The 7,417-nt window shown below is 51.0% G+C and overlaps 1 pseudogene; it reads left to right on the plus strand.

Moving 5' to 3' along the window:
* The first annotated feature begins 654 nt into the window (after positions 1 to 654).
* LOC123141588 (SNF2 domain-containing protein CLASSY 3-like) lies at positions 655 to 7,006 on the plus strand (annotated as a pseudogene).
* The last annotated feature ends 411 nt before the right edge of the window (positions 7,007 to 7,417 follow it).

A 7,417-nucleotide genomic window follows, 5' to 3' on the forward strand; every position in this document is an offset into this window, starting at 1 on the left:
TACATCTACCTTAGCAGATCACACTGTGTTTTATTCATCTGTTATGTAGGCAATGCATAACATCATGTTTTTTCCCGATGGATCGAAGAAATTGAACATAGAGAAAAATCTTTAGGAAAAGACTCTGGTTAGGAATCATGGTCTTTAATTGCATTGGTTTATTCTCCAGCATGAACCTTTGCAAGAGAACGAGCTGACCAGCGCTTGACAAGTTGTGTTGTTGCGACTCTACAATGACAAGTATGTATTTAAGGCTTTTTACGCAAGCAAGACGGAGTAGTAAACTGTAATGTATAGGTTCCAACTCTGGTTGTTTGATCTTTTCATAGGCACCCCAAAAATCCAGTAGGATGAACCCTCACCGTGCCTTTCGACACCGACCACTGCACCCGCACAAGAAATTTGACACTAACCACCGGGTTCAAACATTCAGAGATCCACAAGTCATAGGGAATAGCTCGGTGAAATATGCCTCGACGCTTCGTTCTCCCGCGGTTGATCCAGTGAGCTTCCGCCAGTTCGCCACAACACGTCACTCGAGCACGTGGATTGCTCACCCCATGGACCCATCTAAGCCTTAGCAAGGCCTTGGTCTCATCTCAGGCCCAAAAAGTCAATGCAATATTCTATAGTCTTGCTCAAGTCAAGTTGGCAATGGCAGGAGGGCTCTGTTTTGGAAAGACGATGGATCAATGGGTGAATGGCGTGTGAGATCGCACCGCTCGTGTGGGTCAAGGTGAATGCTAAAGCTGCTAACAACCGAATCGTGTCCAAGGGACTGCTAAACTATGCTTGGGTTCGAGACATCTGAGGTGCTCTTACCAGTTACCACTCAAGCACTGACACAACACATCAAGCTATGGGATGTTGTTGCGGTGGAGTACAACACGCAATAGGCCGATAAGTTCTCTTGGCGCTGGAGTAAATATGGGACATATCTAGCAAGCTCCACCTATGGTCTACTATTGGAAGGCTCGACTCTCTTCGTCGCCCCATGGCTGTGGAAGACCAAGGTGCCTCTAACCTCCAAAATTCCCGTCTGGCTGACTATGCAATACCGTACTTGAATGATAGACGGGTGAGTTAGGCCTGGACTGCATGACAACACGGTGTCATGCAATCTTTGTGTGCAAAATCAGGACACTGCAGACCACATTCTCATTCGATGTGTATGCATGAGAAATACTGCGAACGCGAGAGAGTAGCCTAAGATTTTATTTTATTTTATTTTATTTGCATGGGAGTAGCCTAAGATATTGCGGGGTGGTGTCTTAATTTGCTACCAATGAGCTTGACAATCTTCTAAAACTTGTTCTTCCCTACTAAAGATACGATACGCTTAGCCTATCCACACTGACCTTTCCACCCGCAAAAATATTTGGCACACTGAAAGCTGGGCCAAAGCAATCGGAGGAATGTCGGGACCCACAGCTCATAGGCAGTGGGTGACCGAACGCGTACGCCCCGACGCCTCGTTCTCCCGCATTAATCCGGTGATCTTTCGCCAGTTCGCTTGAGCGCCAATGACAGATGGGCCGTCATTAAAAGCCCAGCATCCGTTCCTGCCTCCCAATCGTAGAGGGCAAAAGATTTCCTAAAATCTACGCGCGTCCCGCCCCTCGTGAGCCGTGACCAACCCAGCGACGAACGCAGAACCCCGCTCCAAACCCCGCCTCCGCCTTGCCTCGCCTCGCCCCTTGGCCTCCCACCGCCGCCCACCGCGATGCCCAAGCCGCCGCCGGTCGTCGAGCTCCCGATACGCAAGACCGTCCCGCTCATCGACATCGACGGCGACGACGACGATGACGGAGGTCGCAGCGGCCGTCATGGCGGAAGCCCCGCTACGGGGGGTCGTTCCGCCGGTCCGGTACGCGGTGAAGGCGGAAGCCGCGCTAAGAGTGGACGCTCCGGCCGCTCGGAACGCGGTGAAGGCGGAGGACGCGCTAAGGGAGACCGCCCCGGCAATCGCGGACGCGGTCGGGAGGGTCCGTTGGTCGGTGGTCGCGCGGCGGCGGGATCGCCGCCACCGCGACGAAACCCGGCCACGGCGTCCTCTCCGTCCGTGGTCCGCTCCGGCGCCGCGAATCCTCCGTCCATCCAGCTCGACAGCGACAGCGACGACGACGACATGCGCGGCCGGAGCTCGAACAAGGTAGCCGCACGCCATCATGGCCGGGGGGCGGATCCTGTCTCCGATAGTGGAGCCACATATCTCTACTGTCCGAGCAGCGATTCGGAGGATTCACGCGCGAGAGGTCGCAAGAGGGCGGCGCCCTCCTCGCCCGGTGGCTCCAGGAAGGCGAAGAAGCAGAGACGAGAGTCGTCGAGCGGTGCCAAGGCGCACGGGGCGGGGGCTCGCGCTCTCGCGACGAGGCCTGTCGACGAACCGCGAACCTCCCACAAGTCGTCGAGGAAGCACAAGAGACTCGAGGCCGTCCGTCGTCCTCGGTCTCATCATTCCAGCGGCGATGGACGGCTCGGGAGATCCGGCCAAGGGGGCGGCGACAGGGGTCGGCGTGATGCTGCGCCGGCGAGGCAGCTCGGCGCCGGCGCAGTTGTTGCGTCAAGCCCTCGTTCGCGGAGCGGCAACCGAGGAAAAGTGGCTGCGAAGTATGCTGCACCAGTGGTTCCCGAAGATAGCGTGGACGAAGGTGATGGTGAGGAGATGGAAGACACCAGCTCAGATGACGATGGGAGATTCGGCCATAGGGGCCGGCATGGTGCTGCGCCGCCGAGGCAGGCCGGCGCGGTTGTTGCATCTCGTAATCGTTCACGCGACGGCCACCGAAGAAGTAGAACTGTGGTAACTGATGACAGCGGGGATGACGGTGAAGGTGAAGAGACGAGCAGTTCAGATGACAATGATGAGGGATCCCGAGATGACGAGGAGGAGGATGGGATCAAGGGGACGAACACGGATGACGGAAGTGGCGATAGTGAGGAAGAGGATGAGGAGTATGAGGAGGAGGATGTGATGAAAGGGACGAACAAGGATGTTGAAAGTGACGATAGGGAGGAGGAGGAGGGTGATGATAGCGAGGATGAGGATGAAGATGTAATGGAGAGGAAGAACAAGGGGGGTGATGATGTGATGAGGAGGAAGAAGGAGGATGTGGATGTGATGAAGGGGAAGAACAAGGAGGATGACAATGGTAATAGCCACGGCAGATGCAAATCCGTAGAGGAGGAGGTCGGTGGGGAGGACGACGGAAACAGCACTCATGACGACAGTTCTGATGCCAATGCTGACGAAGAGGAGTCTGACGACACTACGGAGACAGAGACAGAGGAGGAGGAGGAGGCGGAGGAGGAAGAAGAAGAAGAATCTGACGAGGCAGAGCAGGACCGGCGTGTCGCGCCTAGCCGCAACGGCGAGGCAGGGCAGGACCGGCGTGTCGCGCCTGGCAGCAACGGCGAGGCAGGGCAGGACCAGCGTGTCGCGCCAAGCAGCAACGGCGAGGCCGGTGGGAGGGCCAGACCAGCCGTCGAGGGTTTGCCAAGAATCAGAAAGAGGAGATTCGAGGGGTTGTGGATCGTCGAGGAGCCCGACACCACCGCCCCCCCTCCCGGCCGGGGTCTCATCAGTGAGCGGACACGGTCGCACCTGAGCTGCTCCAACAAGAAACTGCTGAAACGTGGTACTGTAAGCAGGCCGGTCCTGCTCGACACATCTTCCTCCGGCTCCGAGCCAGAGGAAGCCGTGCAACCGCCTCAGCCAACCAGCTGGGCGGCCGAGGACGACAGCTCCGGCGAAGACAGAAGGCCGGCGAAGAGGAGGAAGAAGAAGAGACGGTGCCGGGAGCAGATCGCCCAAGGCGGGCGCTCAGAGGAAGAGGACGACCACGGCAACGACCCTGACGCTGAACCTGACGACGACAGAACGTTCCCGAGGAACGCCAGGAAGGGGCCGAGCTCAAGCCGGCCGAAGACCGGAGCGTCAAACCGGCAGCAGTCTGCTGCCAAGGAACGTGGCAAAGCCCACGCTGGCTCTTCTTCCAACCCACGACGCGCCAAGAATCACGCTGCAAGCACAGCAGAGGGGCGCGGTCTGCAGGATGACATTTTCTTCAAGAAAAGCTCCCTGTCTCATCGCAAGGGGAAGCATACGGAGGAGGAGGACATCCCTTGCAATGATCTGCTCTCCTCCTTATTCGACGGGATACCGAGCTACCGGAACGGCTCTGCTCCTGCCGATGCACAGCAGGGCGGCGGCGACACGATGCCTCTGGTGTTCAAGTTCGGGGAGGAAGCTGAAGTGAAATCAGAGCATGACGAGTTTGAGGATCAACAGTGGGAAGACATGGATCTTGCCTCTCAAGCCAACAATGCCAATGCTCACAGCTCCCAGGAGGTACTTAACTCTCTGCTAGTCCTTCTCGTTATACTACTACATTTGCTTTGAAGTACTATTGTTTGCTGTAGAATAGTCCTCGCTATCAATCCTGGAAATTTCATTTCTGCGTGCCCGGGAAAAGTTTTCTTTTTCTCGAGAGTACGCTCTAGCATGCCAATGTCCTTATAGATAGAAGCTAGTGAGTCATATGAAATACCACCAAAGTTACTTTTCTTGAAGCACAAAGGCCTTCAATTTAAAATGTTGGCTAAAGGGGGGGGGGGGGGGGGGGGGGGGAGTCCCTAATTTAACAGTCCGTTAGTTAGATAGAAATGAGTGTCCCCTGCGGATCAAACGCAGGTGGGTGAGCTTTCACCCGTAAGCTTAAACAAAAGCCTTCTATTTCATTTCACAAATCAAATGCAAACATGTTACATCTTTCACAAATGCTAAGTTCTGTAATCGTGTAAATTTTGTATTTGTGATCATCTCCAGTTAACTGTTGAGATATAAGCAGAGGCCGGGGAATCCCCCTTTTCGAAAAAAAAAACTGTTCAGATATAAACAATCCTTACATCTTGCATTTCAGGTTGAAGAGAGCCAGGGGCAAGATATTCCATCAGACCAAAAAACTTTATGCAGTCAAGGGAAGCATGATTTATTTACCGATGACCAAATTGGAACTTGGTGCAAGCACTGCAGATTTGTTCTTGAAATTAAATATGTAATGGCCCCTATGGTAAGGCACTGCGCTATCCAACATTTTTTTTCAAATTAAATATGTAATCGACTCATATGATTCCTATATTTTTTCACTCGATTTAGGGGAATTATTCAGCGGAAAGGGAACCAACGGCTCGCGAGCTGAACATGGATAATATTATTTTTAATGGCATCCTAACAACAATGGGGTATGAAGGAGAGTACATCACTGGCAGTCATAAAAGTGGCCCTGTATGGAATCTCATTCCTGGTGTCCGAGAAGACATGTTCCCACACCAGCAGGAAGCCTTTGAATTCATGTGGAAGAAACTGGCCGGAGGTATTGACATTGAAGAGGTGAAGAAGTTTGTGAAAACTGATACTCTAAGTGGCTGTGTGATCTCTCACGCCCCAGGGACGGGGAAGACCAGATTAGCAATCACATTTGTTCAATCTTACCTCGAGCTTTTCCCGCAGTGTTTTCCGGTGATCATTGCCCCCAAGGGGATGCTTGACACATGGGAAACTGAGTTCAGGAAATGGAATGTGAAGATACCTTTCCACATACTGAATTCCAGAGATATCCACTGGCATGGAGATAAAACCGTCGAAAAACTGGCCTCGAATGATAAGGAATTGGCCCGGAGGCTGTCCATTAGCAGCATTGACAAGAATTATATGCGCGCGCTGAAATTGCGATCGTGGGCTGAGGGGAGTAGCATCATTGGACTCAGCTACAGCCTGTTCCAGAAGCTCACCAAAGGAGAAGGCAATGATGATGACAAGCTGAGGCAGATGCTTCTTCAAAGGCCTGACTTGCTGATCCTGGATGAAGGACACACGCCAAGGAACAAGGAGAGCAATATTTTTAAGGCTCTTGCTGAAGTTCGGACAAAAAGACGAATAATCCTATCAGGGACTCCATTTCAAAATAACTTTGAAGAGCTTCGAAGCGTCTTTAGCTTGTTACTTCCTGCAAACTTTGAAGCCATGGATTTCTTTCCTTCTTCGAAACTACACAACGTGACAGATGTGATGGTAGATGAGATCAGGAAAAGATTGGACCCTTATGTGCACATCCATAATGGCGACATTCTTCATAAATCCCTTAAAGGACTAAGAGAATCTGTTGTGATTCTGAATCCTCTTCCCAGCCAGAAGAGGATCATCGCAATGATGGAGAAACATAAGACACGTGGCAAACGTCCTCAAAAAGAAAAGACACATGGCGGCACTTTGGAGTGGGAATACAAGATATCTCTTGCGTCTGTACATCCGTCCCTCGTTGCTGGCATGAAAAAGTTGCCAAAAGAAGTAACATCTGTTGTGGACGAGCTTCCATTGGAGAGGTTACGGTTGAAGCCAAGTGAAGGAGTTAAGACGAGGTTTGTGTACGAGGTTGTGCGTCTATGTCAAGCTTTAAAAGAGCGAGTGCTTGTGTTTAGCCAGTTCCTTGAACCACTGGACTTGATCATGCAACAGCTGAGAAAAGAGTTCAACTGGACTAAAGGCAAAGAGATCATGTATATGAGTGGAAATGTCTCCCCTAAAACCCGCAAAGCCTTGATGGTGGCCTTCAATGATGTGGAGAGCGAGGCCAAGGTGATGCTTGCATCGACCAAGGCGTGTGGAGAAGGTATCACCCTCGTTGGAGCATCGCGTGTGGTGCTCCTCGATGTTGTGTGGAACCCTTCTGTTGGAAGGCAGGCGATTGGACGGGCATATCGTATTGGTCAACAAAAGATTGTCCATACATACAATCTAATCGCAGAAGGAACACAAGAGAAGGCCAAATATGACACACAAGCTAAGAAGGACCAAATGTCCAAATTGCTGTTTTCAAGTGAGCCACAGCCTACAGAGTGCAGCCGGTCATCAGAATTTATTTCCAATGACAAGATTTTGGAACAGATGACTGAAGATGAAGATCTGAAAGAGATGTTTGTGAGTATTCTCCCGTCGCAGTGGTGATAGAACTTATAGATCTCTGGTAAGTGGAAGCTTCTGAGATCAGAATGTTTGCAATTTCCATATTTGTTTGTGGTAATTATCCTTTTATCTCATTTGTGCACAAGCAGGTGTTCCATCAAGTTCTGAATTTATGAATTCTTAAATAAAATAAGTAAAATTATTTGCAAGGTATTGAAAATAGAAATCCTGAATTGAGATAGCCTCTGTAATGGAGAAAAATCAATAGAAAATGGAAAATATTCAGGCGGGAGGGCCTTGCCCCCCCCTCCCCCCTGCTCTTCAAAAATAAAACAGAATTTTTTTTCTGAATTAGTTATTCATCGTGAGGCTGTGTGTCTACTTGCATTGTAACTCAGATTGCTCTTCAAAAATAAAATAAAATGAAATAGAATTTTTTTCTGAATTAGTTAT

This window comes from Triticum aestivum, chromosome 6D (genome assembly GCF_018294505.1).
Source record: "Triticum aestivum cultivar Chinese Spring chromosome 6D, IWGSC CS RefSeq v2.1, whole genome shotgun sequence".
In the NCBI taxonomy this organism is placed as follows: Eukaryota; Viridiplantae; Streptophyta; class Magnoliopsida; order Poales; family Poaceae; genus Triticum; species Triticum aestivum.